Genomic DNA, 24,548 nt, shown 5'->3' with positions numbered 1-24,548 from the left:
GAATATTTTAAGAATAATCGACAACGTAATTCGAAACTTCCTATGGCTCCAGTCAAGACTCCCTGATCATGCTGACCAGGAGTAAATTGGCTACACGAAGTGAAACCAACAGAACAGAACACAACAGGGATTAATGCAATTTTTAATTCTGCTAAGTGAATTGATTCCGAAACTATAGGCCTACTGATAATATTTTTCATTTTATAGAGCCACGTACTTCCCTCGTTTTGGAAGATTCTCGTTTACTTCTTACGGAATTAGTTTTAGTGAAAACTCAAATTTCTATGACCTTCTCGTCTTCCATTATCTTTAAATTCAATGGCATGCAACTTCGATGTGACTTTCAGCAATACTGGATGAGAAGGTTTCAATTGTATCACGTTAACCTAAATAAAACCCGATCATCCGACACTTAAAGAATATTATTAACCGAAATGGTGATTTAAAATCATCCTCATAACAAATACCAATATATTTTAGGGGAGATAAAATATATTTAAATGATGTTAGAATATATCTTAGAGGTTATTTGTATGTATGTTTAGTCCTCAGCCCGAAGGCTGGTTGGATCCTCAACTGCTCCACCATCAGCTGTCATAGATGGCCTAGGCATCACTGAAGAAGCGCACTAGGAAAATGAGGAGTGAGGTAGTTTCCCGTTGCTTTCCTCACCGAGCCAGAAGTTCTATTGCGTATCAGCCTGCCAAGTCCACTGAAATACATGCACCAGCCGATCCTATGAGCAATATCTTCACACCATTCATAGCAGGGACTGGGTGCAGAAGGAATGGCATTACTAGCATCACTCATACCTCAGTCACTTTCATTTTGTCAAAGCCAAGGATAAACCGGAGACAGATCAATGAAAGTAACAAAATTTCTCTAGCCCATACCTGAAGACATAGTGCACTGTAAACACTAGGTCCCGCCAGCAATGGCATACAGGGTATTTACAGGCTTACAAATCGAATGTATTTGTGATGTATGAGAAATCACAAGGGTATTACGTTGAACGTAAATACATTATATTACATCCAATTCTATTGCCAACAAAACTTGAGATCGCACGACTCGTTTCCCTCTAACATTCAAGTTGACTGCATGTGGAGTATGGATACGGCTGGTTCCCAAAATTGCCGCCAGGGAGGGTGGTGGTGGTGGGTGAAGCGCACGCGTGGACACTCAGCATCCCTTGTGGCTGGACATGCGCAATCTCTGGGGGTGGGGTCGTTGTCTTCTTATTGGTCGTAGAGCGTGATGTATGGTGCTGACTCCTCTTTAAGAAGCGAAAGGAATTATTGTTGTCTACAGTGTGAAGGATTTTCTTTTTCATCTTGCTTTATATTTTTATCTTTCGCTTTTTTTCTTTCCTCTTTTGTGGACAGTGAAGTTTTGCTACTCCCCACTAAAACGTAGCATCCCCCGTGTGTCCCCTCACGAAGTAAGCAACGTGTTTGTAGAGTACGGATCCTTCTCATTTTCTTCTCTGACACGGCTCCTTGGCTGAATGGTCAGCGTCATGTCCATCATTTCAGCGTGCTGACCTTTGGACCAGGGGTTCCCGGGTTCGATTCTCGGCCGGGTTGGAGCTTTTTAACCTTTACTGGATATTTCCTATAACTCGAGTGCTGGGTGTGTGTTCCGTGTTCGTCATTAGAAATCACCGTTGGCCCACAAATTCGCCTATACGGCGTCAAATCGAAAGATCTGTATCAGGCCTCTGCGGTAGCCAAACGCCATTATTATTGCTTCCGAGGGCCCCAGGTTCTATTCTCGGCTGGGTCGGAGCTTTTGATTAATTCCTCTAGCTCGGGGAAATCGAGGTGTTGGATGTTTGACTTCATCTTTGTTTACATACAAAACTTACCAAGCGAGTTGGTCGTGTGGTGAGAATCGCGCAGCTGTGAGCTTGTATTTGGGAGATGGTGGGTTCTAACCCCACTATCGGCAGCACTGAATATTGTTTTCCATGTTTTCCCATTTTCACACCAGGCAAGTGCTGGGGCTGTACCGTAATTCCTCGGCTGATACCATCCCACTCCTAGCCCTTACCTATCCCATCATTGCCATATGACATATCTGGGTTTGTGGGACATAAATAAATAAATAAATAAATAAATTAAATAAATAAATAAATAAATAAATAAATAAATAAATAAATAAATTATTTTCGCCTGCTGTGAAATATAACGTCAGCTGTTCTCATCAGACTGAAATGGTTAAACCTGCGTACAGGAGAACAGTCTTTTTATTCCTGATACTTTCCTCAATTAATTGGTGTTAGGAATTGACGAAAATTTGGCCCAGTTCTATGAGTGAATGCCCTTGCTATGAACAACCTTATATGGAGGGATGTGTTCACTATTGTGGGAAGTCGTGGTGGTTGGCAGTGTGGGGCATTATATTAAGACTAAGACGACCACAGGCACCTTGTCTCCGAACAGAGGATTTTGTCCTGCGCAGTAAAAACGCCCGCCTTGGCCGGTAATCGAACCTGAGATCCCCCCTGGAACGAGGCTAGTACGCTGATCATTCCGCCACGGAGTTGGTCTGTAACAGCGAATAGTGATGAAATTAAATACATCGCCGTATGTTTCCTTAAGGTAATGTGCGCCTTCGGTACTATAAAAACCTTCCATGAGCCCTTCGTACCCAATTTTCGTCGGCCACAGCTGCATGCATCCCCTAGAAAGTGTCAATTTGTTACTTTGAGTACCTACTAGCATTGCTGTGATAACAAAGTATGATACTTTTTCCTTTCACGGAGCATGGCATGGCCAGCTGTATTGACAAAGCTGATATACTGTATTTCAGAAAGCAAAGCAAAGCGTAATAAGGTATAGAGGGCAAATTAAGATATTCCATAAGACGTGTGCAGCAACATTTATGTGCCATGACACTAGAAAAGTTGTGCGTAATGCGTAGCAGCAGAATAGAGTGCACGAGACATGCACAAACTTTGAATTCCAAACTAACACGCTAGAATAGTGGTTCTGAACAACTGAATATATCTAGAGAGAGTCCATGGTTTAACATTAAGAATATTGATGAGGAAGTCGATGTCTGCAATTATTTATTTAGTATCAGTCTAAAGATAAATCATAATTTATATACGGAGATGTTCTATGGTTCGTAGATACAATCTTCGGTTTGGATTCCCAACTCTTGCAACTATTTGAGGATCACTGACCCGAAGACAACAAATGAGTACCTCAGTGGTATGTTAGGTAGCGAAAACAATTGTGACAGTCAAAAATCTTACCATATGTTGAAGAAACCTCTTCAGCGAAGAATAATAGGCATGGTGAACTTTTGATGAATATGCAGCATAAGAAATTTTCCGGGCTCGTAGGATGTAGTCACGTTCTTTCTAGCTTCCAATATTTCGCCGGGAATTTTACCCGGTATTTTCAAGGACGATCACTGACCGAAGTAGATTGCGGCCCTTGAAATCTTAGGACACTTTTTCCGGTGAAACAGTGAACGCTAGAGAGCATGTGATCACGGCGTACAAATCCGGAGCATTTCTTCCATTTTCATGGAGAGGCCAACCGTGAAAGCCTAAGCTGGTATCTTGGTTAAGTTTTACCTATGAACCTGGATAAATTTCCGTGTACATTTCTCGGTGAATCCGTTATATTTTAGCTCCTTCTAAGAGGAATATTGTCTTGAGAACATCGCGATATGGTTGTTTGTTGAAGGTGAGAAGAAAGAATATTTCCCTTGAAAGGAAGATTATATCTTGGGTAGAACTAACTTAAGTGTATTTCACCCTCCCATGTTTGATTCATTTGAGACTACTTGTCATCTTCTTGGTTATATATCCTTTGCTAAGCCGTGAGAATGACTTTTTTTAAAACTTTAGGATAAGGATTTCTTCAAGGTCTTAAAATTCTTCCCTCTTTCTCTTGACGCAGGAAACGGTATCCGTTCAACCTTGTCCCTGAAAAGAAAAAACATGCTAATTTTAATGGCATTCAAGTTTAAAGTCACTAAATTAATCTTACGAATAGGCCTATAGGTCTACCCATTTATTTTATGTCCCACCGACACAGGCAAGTCTTACGGCGACGATTGTGTAGAACTAGGCTAGAATTAGAAAGGAAGCGACTGTTGCTTTAATTAACGTACAGTACAAGCATTCGCGTGGTGTAAAAAATGGTAAACAACAAAAAATACTTAAGGGCTATCTGCAGTCGGGCACGAACATACGTCCACCGAGTGTAAGTTAATAGCTATATGCTCAAACCACGCAACCAACTCCGTCAGCCATGATACATCAAAGCTGACTGTGTGATTTATTACATGCACAGTGCAATTATAAGACACGTGTACTGAACCATTAATATGTGCCTCTAATTGAAAATAAATGTTTCTGTTGTCAGTTGGCCACGCAAGGATTCGATTCCACTGACTCGAGTACAGAAGACGATTGCTTAACAAAATGGCCATAATACGATTTTGAATTATGATTGTTGCAAACTGATTCCTAATATTTCTCGACCAGTAGGCCTATCTGGATAATTTTCAACAATAAATTGTTGAGAGTATATTTTCCCACCGGCGCAGCGTGTCTCCGATCAGGGACTGTCGAGACCTCCCAGGCTCCATCCTGCTCACGGAGCCACCCACACCACCTGCTCTATCACCATGTCTCGTATAATGAATGTATACAGACATGTCAAATGAATCACACGATGCATATAAAGGATAAGACTAATGGTATGCACAACAGTGACTTCATTAAGAAATGAAATTGATATCTAAGACACAATAAATCTTTCCATCAGGTAATGTAATACCTCGGTAGGTCGTAGGTCAACACTTCGTGAGCACGTCTTGGTCCTACTGTACAACGTACTGTAACGTGAGAGTGCTCAATATTAACCTTTAGAACCTATGATACATCAGCTACGGGTGATAAAGGGGATGAGAACGTTGATAAATTCTGTATCCCAATTGGATACTTCGATATTCTTATTGCCTTGGGGTAGGCTAAGGGGCTCTGGGGCGGTAAAGGCGTGCTCGGTTCGCCCGGAAGGACGTGGGTTCGAATCCCGTCAGGAAGTCGAAAAATTTTAGAAACGAGATTTCCACTTCCGGAGGTGCCCATGGCCCTGAGGTTCACTCAGCCTACACCAAACATGAGTACCAGGTTAATTCCTGGGAGCAAAGAAGGCCGGGCGTGGAGCTAACCACTCTACCCCATTAAGAGCCGAGGTTACGAATAGTCGAAGCGTTTACCTTCCACCGCTCTAAGGGTCTTCATGGCCTGTACAGAGATGACATTGCTTTGCTTTGGGGTAGGCTATAAGGAACAACCGAAAATTTAGATAGTAAGTATCTTTCATTCTTTCTTTCTTCATTTTTCTTTGTTTTCATTTCTTTCTGTTCGTTTTACAGGTAGACCATATTTTATCCGATCCCTTTTCTTTCTCTCACTCTTTCTTTCATTATTATTTTCCGTTTTAAAAATGTGTTAACTTCTTCTTGTTCTTAATCTGTTTACCCTCCAGGGTCGGATTTTCCCTCGGACTCACAGCGAGGGATCCCACATCTACCGCCTCAAGGGCAGTGTCCTGGAGCTTCACACTTTGGGTCGGGAATACAACTAGGGAGAATAACCAGTACCTCGCCCAGGCGGCCTCACCTACTATGCTGAACAGGAGCCTTGTGGAGGGATGGGAAGATGGATGGGACAGGCAAGGAAGAGGGAAGGAAGCGGCCGTGGCCTTAAGTTAGGTACCATCCCGGCATTTGCCTGGAGGAGAAGTGGGAAACCACGGAAAACCACTTCCAGGATGGCTGAGGTGGGAATCGAACCAACCTCTAATCATTTGACCTCCCGAGGCTGAGCGTACCCCGTTCCAGCTCTCGTACCACATTTCAAATTTCGTAGCAGAGCCGGGAATCGAACCCGGACCTCCGGGGGTGGCAGATAATCACGCCAACCACTACACCACAGAGGCGGACATATGTTAACTTATCGACAATTTAGGATAATTTCCGAAACAGCATGGCAGAGTGATTCATATACTTGAGCAGTGGCTTTCTAAGCCAAAGATGCCCATTTCGAATCTAGCTCAGTCTGGTAGTATTTGAACATGCTCAAACACTCGTGGGTATATTTAGAGGCAAATAAGGGATATCCTGCAGGACGAAATTTCCGTCACCTCGGAACAAAACTCTGTCAGTGAGACCAAAAATCTACGACATTGTTTATTTTTAAATCTATAGATTGTAAAATAGTCAGTTCTGTAGTTTAACAGAGGAGTTATTGCCTCTTACTGTACATAGGGACCTGCATTTCGATACCCGGTTCTCATTGGTAAGATTTTAAACAGATTCAAAAGGTGGAGCTGGTTTCTACTCAGATTCATGATATCAACTAAGAAAAGAAGTCGAACAGTATGGCTCAGGAAATATTACGCTGACCACGTGACACTAAATATCCAATCTAGCTAGGCAGCAGCGTAAGTGTTGCCTTTGACCATATATCCTTGGATGACACACAGCAATAGAGACGACTTCCTATTTCCCGAAGCGTTACAATCTGCATTCGAAATGAAGAGAAATCTTGAGACGAATTCTTCAACACGCCGTTGTTGGTCACAATTTTGTTGATGACCTCGCCACTCCTTTGGTTCCTTCCGCAGACTGTGTCGCTGTGGGACTTCTAATGTATGGAGTAATGCTTCAGCTTATTAACCTACAGGCTATATACTGCACGCTTGCTGGAGAAGCAAATTTTAAAACCTGCAGAGGACTGCAATGTAAGTGCCCCACTAAAATAACTCGTAAGTGTATTCATTAACCATGCGACCCGCATAAGAGCACCGTATTTAACGAACGTTCTGCTTGTAGGTTAAAGCTGAACAAGTAATAGAATTGTCGAGGAAACAAATTAATTCCAACAATCTACAGTAAATTACAAGTAGCTGTGTTTTTGACGATTATGGAATCAGTGTTTCTCTCATCATTTAGGTCATGTGGTGCCCGTATCTATTAGAAAATTCAAAAGGTACAAATGTGCAAAAAAACAGCATAGATAATTTTAGTTTGAAAAGCTTTTAAAAGGTTGGGAAGGAAAATTGCGCGCCCTCAAAACAGTCTTAGTACAGTATTAGAATTTCCGGAAGTATCCAGTGTCAAGCAATTCATTGTCAAGAAACTGAACGGAATGTATATTCACGTCAACAATTCGAATGGAAACGACTTACCACAGTGTAAACTCCCCCGCCCCCCAACACAAACCTTATTAGTTTTACGTCCCGTAGCTATTTTTAACTTTTGGGATACGCTAAAGCGCCGGAATTTTGCCCCACAAATGCTGGTTAATCTACCGACACGAGTTTGATCCATTTAAGCACCTTCAAAGACCACCGGACAGAACCAGAATCGAACCTGCAAACTTGGGCTCAGAAAGCCAGCGTCTTAACCGTTTGAGACCCTCAGTCAGGCTTCAAAAATAATATATTTTGGAGATTTGACTCGAAAGGCGGAAAGAATGATGTAGATTGTGTATAGTTCTGAGGAACGAATAAATCAGAATGTCATGAATACTGCTGGATCATAACACCTGATTAAATGCTAATTGTATGTGATTGCATTTAGATGTTAATTGAAATTATGGTATAAAATCCTCCAAAATTCTGAGTAACCTGATCTCATTTTCAGCTATTTTACCTCACCTCAAATAACGGCTGACTTAAGGCACCCCACGCTCCAAAGCTAATGTACTGTTACGGTATAGATGCTTTACTGCAATTTTTCTCATTACTGTCGGTATTCCCTTTATGCCCGTCGTCTCATCACTAGTACCTCCCAAGTAAAACCGGCGGTTCCGTCACTATGATCGCGATATCAGCAGTCATGAAAAACTAGACGCTTGCTTTCCTCTCCGTCTTTTTTTATTCGTAATGGACTCGGCAATTATCATTATACCACAATGTCTATCGTTTGCATAGTCCCCTCTAACATTTTTACTAAATTTAATGGAGTTAGGTCGTCTCTGTAGCAAATTATGTTATAATTATCTTTTTCAGTTAAGAACTTCTTTCTTACCGCATTTTTTCTTCACTTTTAATCCTCTGACGTGAAATTCAAAACGTATCTTAACAAATCCATAATAATAAACATTTCCGTGGAACTTTTTATAACATTTTTAATTTTTTTTAATTCAGTGCGTTGCTTCGATACTAAATTTTAGTTTGTTTACCGTTTACTGCTTCTCGAAAGTAGGATACGATTATTCCGTAAAGTAACAAAAAATGTTGTCATTTTCTTGTGACCACGTTCCCAGAACTCTCTCTCATCTTCCCTTGTTGTACTTTATCTCTGTCTCTTTGCGTACTACAGAACATTTCTTGTGCAGTTTCTTTGCCTGCTAGAGCACAAGAGAAGGAAGCGAAAAGGAGCTAAGTTATTGCTTTCATTTAACAATGTGGACGGGCTAATTTCCATAAATATTGTGACTTGAATTTAGTAGTGCGAAGGAAGGAGGAGGGGAACTTCTGGGCGGAAAGAATGATGCAGTTTAAGTGAAGTTCAGAGGATCGAATGAATCAGAATGTCGTCAATACTACTTGATCGTAATGAATTGATGAAATGCTAGTTACAGTTGATGTGTACTGTAACATTCGCAGTAGTGATTTATTACCAAGACTCTACTGTAGAAAAGGTATGCATTGCTTTGGATGCAATGGGCAACTCATTCAGAAACACTCTTGGTAGGCTAAGAACTTTGAAAGGTTGAATTTGCTACAGTCTAAGGGAGGGAATACAGCAGAGACTGGGATAGACTTCCTGGGTAACTCTGATTATGTCTTTTAGAGTAATTTGATGTAGAGCTTCTGAACTACTCGGAAATACTCCTCACGCAAACACTATCGGTACTCTGGGAATTGTCCAATAGTCTAATAAAAGAATCAAGTTTCAGATAATGAATTATATTATACAGTGGACCCATATGTTCCTCAAGTGAGACAAATTTCATGGTAATCTTTAATATGCATCAGATTTTAAAAAATTACCTACTATCAAATGGAACGAGAAATTTACTGGAAGAGAATGACACATAAATACTCTGATAACACTTTTCATCTATGTATTCAGTATTGTATTAGTTGTAATGTCATAGTGTCATAGTATTTTTGTGTAATCCACCTCTTTCCCAAATGAGAGCTATACCTCTTTTTCTATGTAATGATTATAATGCTTGTTAATAAAGAGCGACGATATTTATTTGTTATGTTTTTTCTGGCTTTTCAGGTGAGCCCCTATGTGTAAGTCCGTAATATTCACAGGATAGCGGTCGGTAAGTAAATTATTTTACAAATTCATATTTGATAAATATATTAATTCATACTGGCAAGCAAACCAATCTGAAGGTAGGGAGTTAGGAAGGGGTGTGTGTGTACGGAGCTACGTTTACCTTATCTAGCCATTAAGCACTTCATGCAATTAAGCGACTCACCTTTAAAGGCCATTCAGACACTCCAAGATTTCACCTTCTTGCTTATAACGCAAGGTTGCACAATTGTGATTTTTCTGTGTTAAGCAGTAAAATAACTTTTCTACCTTACAGGACTAGAACGATTGTGCGGATTTGAAGCTGTCTTATTCATCTATTTTTGTTTCGGTTTAGCTTGTCTAGGAACAAACAGCGTTATCTAGACATTTATGTTAAAATAATTGTAAGATAACGTTGAAGGGATTAAGATTGTCTTTACTGTCTTATTTAGTCATGATCCAACCCTAATGGTGCTATCAGTTACTCGTCAAGTTTCCCTTTCCTAATTATAGGGTTCGATTCCGGCTAAGTTCGGTGGCATTTGAGCGTGTCTAACCACTCTGTGTCATTGGCTTCAGGAATGTTCAGCAACTCCTTCTTGGCAAAATACCGAATTCTTGCAGACTGCCTTTCCAAATAGGATTATGACGATGATAATGATAATGATTATTATTATTATTATGTAAAAGGAACTTTGAATTTTCAAAAAAAAAGGCTACACATTTAGGATCCTGTAGCTGCGAGCTTGCATTCGGAACTTTGTGGGTTCGAATTCCATCGCTGGAAGCCAGGAGGATTATTTTCCACGGTTTACCATTTTCCTTCCCAACCCCTCTGCCATCCTTGCGTCGCCGAAAACCTTCGATGTGTTAGTGTGACGTTAAACCACTAGCAAAAATCATAATAAAAATATAGATCCTGCGCTTACGTAAGAACATATAGGCCTAAATATACTATTTTATGTAACTTATTACACACTACAACAAGCCATTTCTCCAAAGGATCAGTGTTCCAACTCACACTCTTATCAGACAACGAGGATCATTAATAGTTTACCTTATTGCACATTAAAACAAGGTGATTTCTTTCTCAAATTCTGCCTGTTCAAATTGTCTCATTTCAGGAAAAATAGTGTAAATTGCTTAAAAACACTGTTCCACATTAAACTAAAGCAATGGAAGCGTACGTTTCAGTCACTGAGGAGGCTCAGTTAGCGTGGGGAATTCTGAGAATGCCTTTGTATTTACTGGGACTGGAGAATTTGTGATCTGCTGATCTCTAATCATTACCAGCAGAGGCTGGCAGTCAAGATTTCCTAAATAATATATATAAATTTATAGCTTTAAAAGAAAGGAAAAGGCGCCGGGCATAATAAAATACAGCATAGGCTAAAATAAGCGAAATAGAAATTGGCCGTGCAATTCCCAAATAACGTATGACAAAACACGTTTATGTCTATGTAACTCTTTCATTTATGAGCACATCATAATTGCATTTTACCAGACATCCGGGCGTCATTAATAATATTGTTAATAATAATAATAATAATAATAATAATAATAATAATAATAATAATAATAACAATAGAAAACATACAGGCCATTATGGGGTACGAAGACATAACAGCCTTTCTCTGAGATGAAATGGGGTAGAGAGTATCCCTGTGACCTCTGTCCTATAATACCCTCTGTCCCTCACATCCTCCGATGTAATTATGCTCGCCGTTTTCAAGTCTCGGTGGACTTCTTTGAGCCAGGATGCTTGTGACATCCACTTCCGTTGAACGATGAGGCCTTTTCCCACTAGCCTGTCGGTCTCCATTCTTTTGAAATGCCCATACAACATGTCTTATCTTCTTCATCTTACCTGATATCCCTTCCAAGATTCTATCTAGCTAGTTGCTTTACTTCGCACCGACACAGATAGGTCTTATGGCGACGATGGGACAGTAAAGAGCTAGGAGTGGGAAGGAAGCGGCCGTGGCCTTAATTAAGGTACAGCCCCAGCATTTGCCTGGTATGAAAATGGGAAACCACAGAAAACCATTTTCAGGGCTACCGACAGTGGGGTTCGAACCTACTATCTCCCGAATACTGGATACTGGCCGCACTTAAGCGACTGCAGCTATCGAGCTCGGTCCTTCCAAGATTCCATAGAGCTCCTTATTATTATTATTATTATTATTATTATTATTATTAGTAGTAGTAGTAGTAGTAGTAGTAGTAGTAGTAGTAGTAGTAGTAGTAGTAGTAGTATCCCATTCTGGACGTGGGCGTTCAAACAACGTAAATCGGTAGGGTTGGTGGTTCCATTTCACTTCCCTACCAACTTTATCACTATACGACACGTGGTCACTAATCCCTGCACTAACAAGCAGCGACGATAACTAAATCTCATTGGATTCCGTGTTTCAATACAGCTATATCGTTGGCCACGGGCCTGCTAGCCTGCTATGTTATAGAAACTGAGTATACCAGTTCTTGTTATCATAAACGGATACAAGCTAGGAGGTTTACATATAATTAATTTCCGTGTAAATAAATAGTAGCTACTATTAATTCTCTAATTACGTCTTATTATTTCCTCTCAGTTAACGTCAGTGCTTGTGAATGCAGCGTCGCTTCGTCGTTAACAGTAGGCACGTCTGCATATTCTCATCCGAAGGAGGTGATTACCGAGAACAGTGTCCATTCCATTGGTGGAACTGTACGTCATATGGCAGGGGTCCCTAAATATACTCTCTGCGTTCCATTTACTGATATAGGGCTTATCTGAGGAAACGCTGACTTCAAGGCTGAATGAGATCAAGAGATAATTCGCGGAAGAATGAAAGAGCAGTTATTTGTTAGCAGTATCATTATTATTCCCCCTTCCTTTACTTTTATTCCTCCCTGCACAACCTAATTACAAAAGAGGTTCTTTATTTTTATCTTTCGTATTGTGTAGCGATCATTCACCAATCATAGGGCTAGACAAATCCCTAACGCAGTGGCAAATTAACTTCCACATCTATCGCAATGATCCCTTCCTCTACCATTCTCCCTCTTGTTCACACCGTTCGAAAACCAGCTCCCCTTTAAGCCTTTCTTATAAAACACCCCCACTTCTCTCCTCCCTTGAGCCCTTAAAGTACGAGTTTAAATTCATACTCGTTTTTTCTTCCTTTCTCTGTGTTTGCACGGACGAAGGTGGAGAATAATTAATGTTAATTCTTAATGGGACAAAATGAGGCTACATCACGTCTTGGAGTCGTACATCTATCCCTACCTCCCCCCTCTGCATGCAAACACACAACCCCTTGACAAAGAAAGTGTGCAGTGCCTTAAGGGAGGTGGGGAGGGGGATGACAATGTTTTATAGGCTAAGAAGGAGTGGAATTTGTGCTTCATTGGGAGAAGATGCAAGGCACGAAGATTATAAGGGATGTAGAAGGGATTCGTAATAAGTATTGTAGAAGCTGGAACAGACAATTTCTCTGGAAGATGGGGGCGTCTAATTTATTCCAATACCATAGGATAAATAAATATCCCAAAAACTATTAACTGTGCCTTTAGTTGTCATCTCGGAGACTCAAATGATGAGATGCAGCGAAACATTTTTCTGTGTTTAGTTATGTTACATGTTAGGACACAGAAGTTATAATCACACAAGGCATAAATATTATCTGCACGTTGTTACGAATTTAGCAACGGTCTGCGGAAGTGCAGGTAGAAAACATAAAAAGTAAAATCAGTCGAGAACTTATGAAGACATTATTTTGTTGTAATGCGTAACGAGAAAAATACAAATGACTGCTAAAGGTTATGTGTTCATAAAAGTGCAGAGCTTGTTACACCAATAGCGAACGAGAAGAAAGAAAATAAAATAGAGAACAAACCGAACACAGTGAATAGCGTAATAATCCTGCGATTAATCCAGGTTTTGTTCGAAATATCCTCCTTGCGCTTCTGTGCGTGTATGAGCTAAAAGTGTTGACGAATCTGTGACTGCTGCAATAGTGGTGGGATGATGTTTCACGTGCCCCGCATCAAAGATAGTTCTTCCTGATAATTATGCTTCGGACTCCCCGTTGGTCACCTTCATCGAGCATGATCTGCAAAACTCGGGGGCCAGCACTGAGATTCGCCATGATCTATCCGGCTATTTGGACACTTTTGATTTAACTGCGCGATAATATGGCCTGTGCAATGGGTTATTCTAACATCGCCCTGGCTTGGCTTCCTCGGGATGTTTTAAGATTTTTATTTTTTCTGACTTATGGAATGGGTATGGCTTTTAGTGCCGGGAGTGTCCGAGGACAAGTTCGGCTCGCCAGTTGGTGGTCTTTTGGTTTGACTCCCCTAGGCGACCTGCGCGTCGTGATGAGAATGAAATGATGATGAAGACGACACATATACCCAGCCCCCGTGCCAGCGAAATTAACCAATTATGGTTAAAATTCCCGACCCTGCCAGGAATCGAACCCGGGACCCCTGTCACCAAAGGCCAGCACGCTAACCATTTAGCCATGGAGCCAGACGGAATTCTGACTTATGTATCTAACGTTTATCTGGTACCAAGTTTTAAGTATCTAGGATGCCTCCCAATGTCTCATTAATTAATGTCTATTCATGTATATTTTCCTGTCCGACTCGTTGGCTGAATGGTCAGCGTACTGGCCTTCGGTTCAGAGGGTCCCGTGGTTCGATTACCGGCCAGGTCGGGAATTTTAGCCTTCATTGGTTAATTCCAATGGCCCGGGGGCTGGGTATTTGTGCTGTCCCCAACATCCCTGCAACTCACACACCACACATAACACTATCCTGCACCACAATAACACTCAGTTACCTACACATGGCAGATGCCGCCCACCCTCATCGGAGGGTCTGCTTTACAAGGGCTGCACTCGGCTAGAAATAGCCACACGAAATTAAATTAAAATTATTTTCCTTTTCTTACATACATTTATAGACTTCTATTTATTGGTGTAGGTAATGTGAATCGAGGAATCTGAATTTTTTCATTCCAAGGATGTAGTATGTCATTCCGTGGTTAACAACGGTTTTGTTTGAGCTTGTATGCCATAACCTGTAGCCTATTTTATAAATTGTGTTTACCAACTATAGAATTTTAAAATTCTGACATCCTCGTGACAAACATCCTATCTCACAACAGATCCAGCTCAGCACTCAATAAAATGGCCTTCCACAGGCTTCTATAATAGATATAGAAGTGAATTTTATTTTGAGTAATAGCCCTACTCGGTCACCAGGCATCTGGTTCGTTACCCTCACCTAGATACACTATACATAGTTTTGCATTTTGTGCTATACAGTAATTATGAATGGATTAGTTGCCCATCGTTCATGAAAACACGCTAAAATTACTGCTATAATTAACTTTATATGATAAATCACTTAATTGCCATTATGTATATATAGCGAACGATTGCGGTTGGAATTCATCTCCCAATGGAAGCTGTCGAGAATACTACAGCATCCCCTCTACAAAATATAATTTCACACCACGCAAAATTTCCTCTAAATTAACTGTGAAAAATAATAACACAGTCATTTGTGAAATATAACGCAAAAGTAATTACTGATAAAGGAAAAGTGGGAGAGAAATGTTTGGGTGGAATACATACACAGAAGGGAGAAACTGGGGGGTAATTAGTAACGTTGTAAATTACACAATGTAATAATTCTCTAAGGAAGCTATGGGATAGAAGGGTTTGTTGTGGAGGATGAGGGGGTTAGGGGGTAGTTATATTAAATGCCTTCTGTCTGTGTTATTTGCGGAAACGTGCATTCAATTTAATGCTTCCCTTCCTTCATTCTGGTTGCATTCCATCTCACTTCTGCTTATCTCGCGCTCAGCCCCACCGCTATTCCCCGTCAGAATAAAGCTTATTTAAGATGGCTATGGGAAGGGCGGGAGAACGAATCTCAATTAACATGCTGCCGAACTTGCTAAGACACAAGACCTGCATCTAGAAACTGTGTTGGATGATACTGCTTCTGCGGTTTACAGAGAAAGACATAAACCTGCATGATTTGTTCCCGAATCTCGCAGATACTTTAAATTAGATGCAAAGACCTTACTGCAATCTCTGTATCCAGACCTAGCAACATGTTAACACGTCATGGCGGAAGGTGTGGTATAATCATTCAGATATTTTTTTGTTTGCTTTTGTGCTATTTGGTATCACAGAATTAACAAGTTCAATACTGTAATGACATGATATTAAATAACAGCCAATAACACGCATCGATAACATTTACTTTGGGGGGGGGGGGGTGGCGTAGTCAAATATGAACACAGAAGCGCCTTCCAATAAAATTTGATATTTTAAAAAATGTTTTTTTGAATCCACATGTAGGCCTATTAATAATTACGTAAATTAACAAAGGCGATAAGAACTGAAATGTCTAATTAAAATTTAAATGAGAAGGATGATTTGGTGGTGAATGGTGTCCCACAAGAATAAATCTGACCTTAAAATAAAGAAAATCAGTTAATTTGATGTGGTAGAAACTGAAATCAGTTGGAAATAAGAACAAGTGGTAAGGTGGTATTCAGATTGGTTGATAGCTCAGCAGAGTTTTTCATCGAATATATCCTGTGTAATTAAATTTGTCATCTTTTAACGTTATTTTTAGTATCCTCAATTCGTACATTTTCTCAACAGATAAGTTAGTTTACTTGAACTTATTATACAAATTTAAAAAGCTGAACCGAGTGTACAGTCATGCTTAGTTACCTTTTGTTTAAGCGAAGAAGAAAATGTTATTTGATATCACTGCATAGGCTAGTTATTTTAATTTCATATTAGTCATTGACATGAATTTTACATATACAGTAATATCTATGCTTCTACTAATACATGCCACGCATTAATTTGTAACAAATATTTTTAGTATAATTTACTGTAATGCTAAAAATGTATTCATAAAAATGTTAGGTTATTGGCACCTAATTTTCATACGGTTAGAACATGGGGGTGGGGGTGAGAAAACCACGTCAATAAATTGCAGATGCCTGATGTATCTATTCAAGTTCATCACTAGCAAAATAATGACAAGTAAGTAAAGGAATTGTCCGCCTCTGTAGTGTAGTGGTTAGCGTGATTAGCTGTCACCCCTGGACGCCCGGGTTCGTTTCCAGGCTCTGCCATAAAGTTTGAAAAGTGGTACGAGAGCTGGAACGGGGTCCTCTCAGCCTAGGGAGGTCATCTGAGTAGAGGTGTGTTGGATTCCCACTTCAGCCATCCTGGAAGTGGTTTACCGTGGTTTTACCCACTTCTCCTCCAAGCAAATGCCGAGATGGTGCCTAACTTAAGGCCACGGCCGCTTCCTTCCCTCTTCCTTGTCAATCCCTTCCAATCTTCCCATCCAATGTAAGGCCCCTCTTCAGCATAGCAGGGGAGGCCGCCTGGGAGAGATACTGGTCAACCTCCCAAGTTGTATCCCCCGACCCATACTCTGAACCTCCAGGACACTGCCCTTGAGGCGGTAGAGGTGCGATCCCTCTCTGAGTCTAAGGGAAAAACGGACCATGGAAGGTAAACAGATAAAGAAGTAGAAGTAAAGGAATTAAAATAAGGAGCGAAATGTTAGCGGAAAGGGAAATGAGAGGGTTAATTCGAGGATTACTGGAAGTACTCAAGAATAAAACCACAAGAAATTGAAATTAGGAAAATCAATGCATTTCATGCAACCTGTGGAAGTGGTAGATAGCTAAAAGACTGTGAAGGGACAAGGGAAATGCATATGAGAAATATATAGATAGAATCCAAAATGATACAGAACTTTGCACTCTTGTCAAGTTAGCAGAGAAAGGAATTAAGGAAAGTAGCAGCGTACGCCTCCATGGCTAACTTGTTTGCACGGTGGCCTTTGATCCAATAGGTCCTGGGTTCGATTCCCGGTACAGTCGGGGATTCTCAACTTCATTCGTCATTTCTTCTTCAGCATCAGGTGTCATCAAAGGCAGTGACCCATCTTCATAGTCACGCAAATCGCCCTTGGGCGTGAACTCGAAGGAACTGCACCAGGTTGCTCTGGAAGTCACATGATATTATTAGAGCAGCAGAATTGTGTTTCATCATCAGAGGAATGTGAAGAAGGAAATAAAAGGAAATCGAAGAGAAAGAGAGAGAGGAGGTTGATTTAGTAAGAAGTGAGGATATACATGAGGTGGTATCCTAAATTGTATGACTTGTTTGAAATCTGCTAAATACTTCACAGTGTTCCTCTATGTTCATTTGATAATGCATAGGTACTTACTTCAACGGCAGTTTTATGGGGTATATACAGTATGTTATTCAATTGATGTACGTCTACCTCTTAGTCCCGGTTCTTGATAGGGGGGTGGGGATGATATGAGTAGGCATATTTTTACTGCCGGACGCCCTTCCTGACCTCAATACAGGAGGTGAATGTTCGTGCATGAAATTGGGTAAGGAGGTGTAAGAAATCATCTCTGGCTTAAGAATAGCAATTGTTCCGGAATTTGCCTGAGTGTGAAAATGGGAAACCTCAGGATAGCCAACGGTGAGGATCGAATCCACGCATCTCCCGAATTCAGAACTTGACTCCAAGCCATAGCGTGTTAACACGCGTGTCCACTCCACTAGGTGATGTCTTTTAATTAATGTGTAACATTTAAGGTCTTATTATTTGTTGATTGTACATCGATTTTACCCAACATACTTTACCTTTGCAAATTTTGGTAGTACCAGATGGACACGAGTTAACCATTTTTATAACTACTCCGGCTCATTGTCGTTATTAAAGTACAATCGTGTTGGAGAGAGATCAGTAGGAAGGACAGTTAATAAATTACAGCCAAATAAGACACTTAATCTCTTATAAGAAGAGAATAGTTACGTGCTATTTCACAGCAGAAGGTAAGTTTATGAAGAAGACTCCTGTAAAAACTTGCTTTCGAGCTAGCATGCGCGGGACATCAATTCTATTAGTATTGTTCCACTGGCCAATTATTTCTAATATGATTAGATAATATTTTCTTTTCATTATTCTCACATTGTGCAGTCAACGAAAATAATTTCTGCGAATCAAAACACGTTATAGTATGAGAGCAATCTTCCACTAGATAATTGATTTTTACGTTTGCTCAAACGTTAATTGGATTTTTTTCGGCGTATTCCCGTTTGCTACCTTAAATGTAATTAACTAATCCTACATAAAGTAAAGTGATGAAGCGTAATAAAATCTTACTGTTAATGTATGTAGATTTATTTTATATACCTTCATTAAATTTCTAATTAGGTGAGATAAAAATGTGCATATATTATTGATATGTATAAAGAACTCTACCACTGGAAAGTATAGTTTTGTCAGTCAATAATCGCGTTATTCTTTCTGTACAAAGGGTGCATTTTCTCTTTGCCCTTATGTTGCAAATATTAGTGTTATGCAGATGGCTAACTGTAGGCCAAGAACCATGTATATTTTACGTCAGTGGTCCGCAAGCCTTTAGGGGAAGGAGTCTAAGATCGGAAGTTCATATAACAACACAAACTTCACCTCATTTTTGAGCAATTGTTGCTATCTTTAGGTTCTCAGTACAGTAAAAAAAGGCAAGAATCTTTTTCACTCATATTCTAAACTAATGCGTATACTTTCACGGAAACACACTAACTAAATTAGAATTTCCGAAGCGTTGACCAGAAGTGCTGTCAATTAGATCCTGCCAGCACATGTTTGTAGATTAGGTGCTGTTTCGCCTCTTTGACCATAGAAGTTACCCTAGAGCCCTTTCAGATCCGAACCTACTACCCGTGGAGCCAACTGAACAAGCCACTTACAATGTTTCCGCCACTACCTCACTATGCTGCGAGAATTGATTCCTCTTTCTGAGCCTGAAACTCGCTGTCAATCAGTGCAAAGACTATGAGTGAACAGTACTCTGTGCTGTACAGATGGATTTTTGCACGTTCCGAGTAGGGGAAGTTAATCTTTCTTAGTGGTAAATATACCTTCATAATCATATACAAGTGGCTGATTCACACTGGTAAAAAGTGATTCCCTGAAAGTGTTTCGTCAAATGCCTGTTCTCTCACGGAAACACCGAACAAACAACAGGATGCAGCCTAAATTTAGTCTTATATTCACTTTCCAACTGTTTCATCTCAGATTAATTATTCAACCAACACAAAAGTGGGCGAATATCAAAACGAGTATCTAAAACTAGTTTTGATTAACATCCTTGTGAATAATAAGGAATGGCCACAGTCTGTTCTTTGCTCGGATATTTTAGCCAACTATAGTATGAAACCTGAAAACGAGAAACAAGACAAAACATCCATAACGTGTGTCTAAACCAATCTACTGTTTTTTAAACGCCACGGGTAACAATTGAAAGTAATACCAAATTCCTAGGAAGGTAAGCTACAGCTCCTAAAGAAAGCTCTAAGAGTATTCTTAGATGTTTTAAATAACATAATTTACTGTCACAGTGTCCGACTCGTTGGCTGAATGATCAGCGTACTGGCCTTAGGTTCAGAGGGTCCCGGGTTCTATTCCCGGCCGGTTCGGGGATTTTAAACTCAATTGGTTATTCCAATGCCTCAGGGGCTGGGTGTATATGGCTTATTCAGCATTAGAAATCATACTAGGTAGGGCCCTCACCTTCACAGACATGCAGGTTGCCGAATAGGCCGTCTACGAGAAAAAGACCCACACTGGGTCTCTCCGGAGACCATGGGCTATTATTATTATTATTATTATTATTATTATTATTATTATTATTATTATTATTATTGACAGAAGTACTCGTGAATTGTTTTTTATGCAGTCTGATAGTAGTGAAAAGAAGGAAGGAACAGTAAGTGATGGAAATAAATGTTATGCTCCAGAAGGGGAGCGCGACAAAAATATATATAATTAAAACTGGCGTAAGGAGAAAGAACTAAATTCTTGTTTCTGGCAAGTGACAACTCCGTTTCCTCTTTCTCTCTTAATAATAATACTAATACTATTACTACTACTACTACTACTACTACTACTACTACTACTAATAGTAATAATAATAATAATACTATTTTTTGGCTATTTGCTTTACGTCGCACTGACACAGATAGGTCTTATGGCGACGATAATAATAATAATAATAATAATAATAATAATAATAATAATAATAATAATAATAATAATAATACGGGTTGTGTGGTAGGAAATGATATCGACTAACCTCAGTGTTCAGGGTAAAACTTAGAAAATGTAATGGTAGACACTATCCGCATATCGTCCGACTCGTTGCCTGAACGGTCAGCGTACTGGCCTTCGGTTCAGAGGGTCCCGGGTTCGATTCCCGGCCGGGTCGTTGATTTTAACCTTAATTGGTTAATTCCAATGGCACGGGGGCTTGGTGTATGTGTTGTCTTCATCATCATTTCATCCTCATCACGACGCGCAGGTCGCCTACGGGAGTCAAATAGAAAGACCTGCACCTGGCGAGCCGAACCCCTCCTGGGATATCCCGGCACTAAAAGCCATACGCCATTTCATTTCATCCGCATAATGAGCAGCTTTTTTATTTATTTATTTATTTATTTATTTATTTATTTATTTATTTATTTATTTATTTATTTATTTATTTATTTATTTATTTATTTTATTTATTTATTTTCCAAAAAATGTCTCACAGTTGAACATGAAAGACACCTACTATATACATTTGTGTCTCCACTCAATGGATAAACGAGATATTATAAAAGAATACCTAAATGTGTCTAAATGTCCCAACTGAAGGCGAAGTTTCTCGTGTAACGCTACAAAGATTGTAATTAGTTATTAGAAAGTACTAGACTTGACTGAGAATAGCCTAGATTGTAACTCTATGGATGATATATGGAATCTTTCGAATGACAGATGTAGTAATGTGAAGGGTTCAAACAGGCAAACAAACAAACATACAAACCAATATCAGAATTAGAAATGTTGAACAGTTTGTGGCTTGAAAGGAAGGAATTGCTATTCAGGGAATAAAATTCATTCTTGAGTTCATTCAAGATATCATCAGAGATAAAGATAGATGTACGAAGACAATGACGGATCTATATTAACGCGTCTGCTAATATTAGTAAAAGGCTACCAACACTGAAAGTATGTATTCTTTTTTCTTGTGAACTTATTGCCAAATTTATTTATTTATTTTCTAAGTTTTACCTTGAACAGTGAATCTTACCTAATAATTCAGGGTTTACTGTATATTAATGAGTATTATTTTAATCTCAGAAAATGAACAAGTACCTATCTACAGGGATAAAACCTCAGCCAATATAAGCTAAAAATTAAAGTCAATTCTACAGGTAAAAGAAAATTCACACATTTCAGCCAATGATTTCAGTTGAAAATACCTTTCATCTTGATTTAATTCTTGCAGTTTCACTTATCAGTTCGTTTAAGCAGGTGCATGCTCATAATTATCTACTTTTAACAAACTAGCGGATCGCCACGGGCTCCGCCCGCAGTGTATCCTGTTGTTCATTAACATCGCCCCGGATATACTCGCAAAGTTTCGATGTAATTAAATAATAAACATGAAATGTTGTGATTGTAGAATGTAGCATTATATCAACATACATTTGAGAATACACCACAAAGAGAAATTGAATTACATTAAGTTTTTTGCAATTTGTTAATTTTTAGAACTTATTGCGGATTATTGGTGTTAGACTCGTTAACTTTGTACATATTTTCTAACTGCGGAGTCATTAATCCATTTCCGCAGGATAATTGTGTGTCACACTAATAGTAGCATGAGTTTCAACCCTGGGGCAAGCTACACGAAATTAACCATGAGAAAAATACAGAGTTTCCAAATTAATCGCTGCTACGTTCAGTGATCTTCCTCGAGCCTTGTATACAATCATCGCGACAGCTTAGTTACGTTGGTATAGTACAATATCATAAGCCAGCAACACTTTCTGCTATTAAACTAGTACGAAGCGTTTCTGAAAATTGCAAACCCGAGAAGGAAACAAATGACTGAAAATAACTTTATACAACAGATTAAGTGCATGACAATACACACATTTTTTACGTTTACAGATCTGTATATGACTCTTTAGCTTGAGTATTCAGTATATTGTGTAGCCTCCACGAGCTAAAATCAGAGCTTCTCAATGCCGTACATGGAATCAAAGACGTTACGGGTATACTGCTCAGAAATCTCATTCTACGGAGTTTGTACGCGAGTCCAAAATTCATCGACGCTGGTTACTGGGCCGGTGATGAACAAGTTGCCAATCAACCATGGGGGACATGTCATACTAACGTGCAGGCCAGGGAAGCAATGGTACCCCTAGTTATTCGAAGAGGCTTGCAAATTCCTCTCCACATGTGGGCCGGCAGTGTCCTTCTGAAATGTGGCAAGTCGATTTGCCTGAAGGAATGAGATTACGTCGGGCTCTAAAACCTTCCTCATGTACCTTGCCGTTCAGATTGTCCTCAATACGTAAGAGGGGAGATAGGATATTGTACCCAATGGTGCCCCAAACCATCACACTTGATGTTTGTGGGTTATGCCACTCAACAACGCAGGCTGCCAGATTGCGCTAACCACGGCAGCGTCGAACAATCATGCGGCCATCACTCCAGGACAGGTTGAAGCGAATCTTTTCTGAAGACTCAGCACGCCAGTGACGGCGTTCACGTGACCACCGCAGTCTGACGATTCTGTGGCTCCTGGACAATGGAAGCGGACGCAATGCCGTCTGTGCAACAAGTCCAGCCCCCAGCTGACGTTAATGCAGAGAGGTCCACACTCGTTACAGTGCTCCGGCGTTCAGCAAACACTGTTGACGAAGCTGTACAGTCCATAATGGCTTGCGGACAAGATGGTGATCATCCCGTACTGTGGTCATATCGCGTGGTCCAGTACCCGCTCGCTGCCGCGTACGACCTTTTTCTATCTACTGCTTCTACGCGTCATTGTCGTGGCAGCATGCCCTATCCGAGCCGAAATGTCACGGGATGACAAACCCGCTTCCCGGAATGCGATCATTTTGCCCCGTTCGGACTCAATGATTTGCTAATATTATGCCTTTTGACAAGACATACTAGCACTTACCTTCACGTTTCCACCTTCTTGACAGCTTTTCACTGACTACAGTTTGCGTAACACTGACCTTGTCGGTCACGGAAGACAGGGTCCTGCTGGGCTTTCGTGCACCCCATCTGTTTTCATTCCTAATCACTTATTGCTGTCACACTGTTCTACAAATCCACCTAGTTTGGATTAATTCGGGCCGTTCTTCCACAAACGTTAGTCAAAGAGTCAAAGCAGACTTACAAGTTGCTGCAATCTGCGGCTGAGACGAAGTCTGTACATGTTGGAACAAACAGTCAAAAAACACGTAATAAAGGCATCGTTTTAGAATTAAGAAACGAATTACAATGGACAATTATGATACAATATGACGGAAGCAAGTCATCCGCACCTGAAAACAATAATTCCATACTCATTCATGAAATTGAGATTAATTTTCTAGAGAATGAATTGCCAGACTTTATCATAAAGCAAAATACTGCGGTAAAGTGAGCTGTCACAGCAGGCCTTGATGACTTATGGAAGCGCTTTTTTTTTAGGATATCCGGAAATGGCACTATAAAATACGTAGTTTTTGAAGTTAACCCCGCTATATTTTTAGCACTGGCTCTTAGAGACCTAGAGGGAAAGTTGAATAGGACATTTTAGCTGGCGTTGCCATGGTTATGGCTGACTATTTCTTGATCAGTTTCCAAGAGCAAGATTTATTTGAGGGCCTTAAAATGTTGCTCTCCGGGTCCCTACAGAGTATTGTCCCTCGCAGTAAGAAATGAGCTGCGTACGATCTTTTTACAACAACTTCAATATTTTGTTGATTTTATGGATATCTTGCTCTGTAGCCCCTTGCAATATGGAGTTAACATTTGAATTTGACAATATAACTACCTCCCCGACCGTTCAAAGTGCCTCGTGCGCCTTGGTGTAGTGATCAGTGGAGGCTTCTAAATTTGTACAACGGTTAAATAAACCTACTTTAGATTTTATTGTTATATATACTACATGCAATTTCATTGAATAATGAAAGAAAACATAGCCTACTGCACAACATAGAGGAATTCACTTCATGGCTATCACTGCCGAATGATGTCCTTTGCAGTCCAGAAAATGTAAAAGCTATCAAAACCAAATATACGTCTGGTATTGTGGTCCATCGATCTGAGTCTGCATGAAGTAATGAGTGAACTTTAGTTGCAGTATA

Source organism: Anabrus simplex, chromosome 1 (genome assembly GCF_040414725.1).
Source record: "Anabrus simplex isolate iqAnaSimp1 chromosome 1, ASM4041472v1, whole genome shotgun sequence".
Lineage (NCBI taxonomy): Eukaryota > Metazoa > Arthropoda > Insecta > Orthoptera > Tettigoniidae > Anabrus > Anabrus simplex.
The sequence above is the reverse complement of the archived record's forward strand: the minus strand, read 5'-3'. Positions refer to the sequence as shown.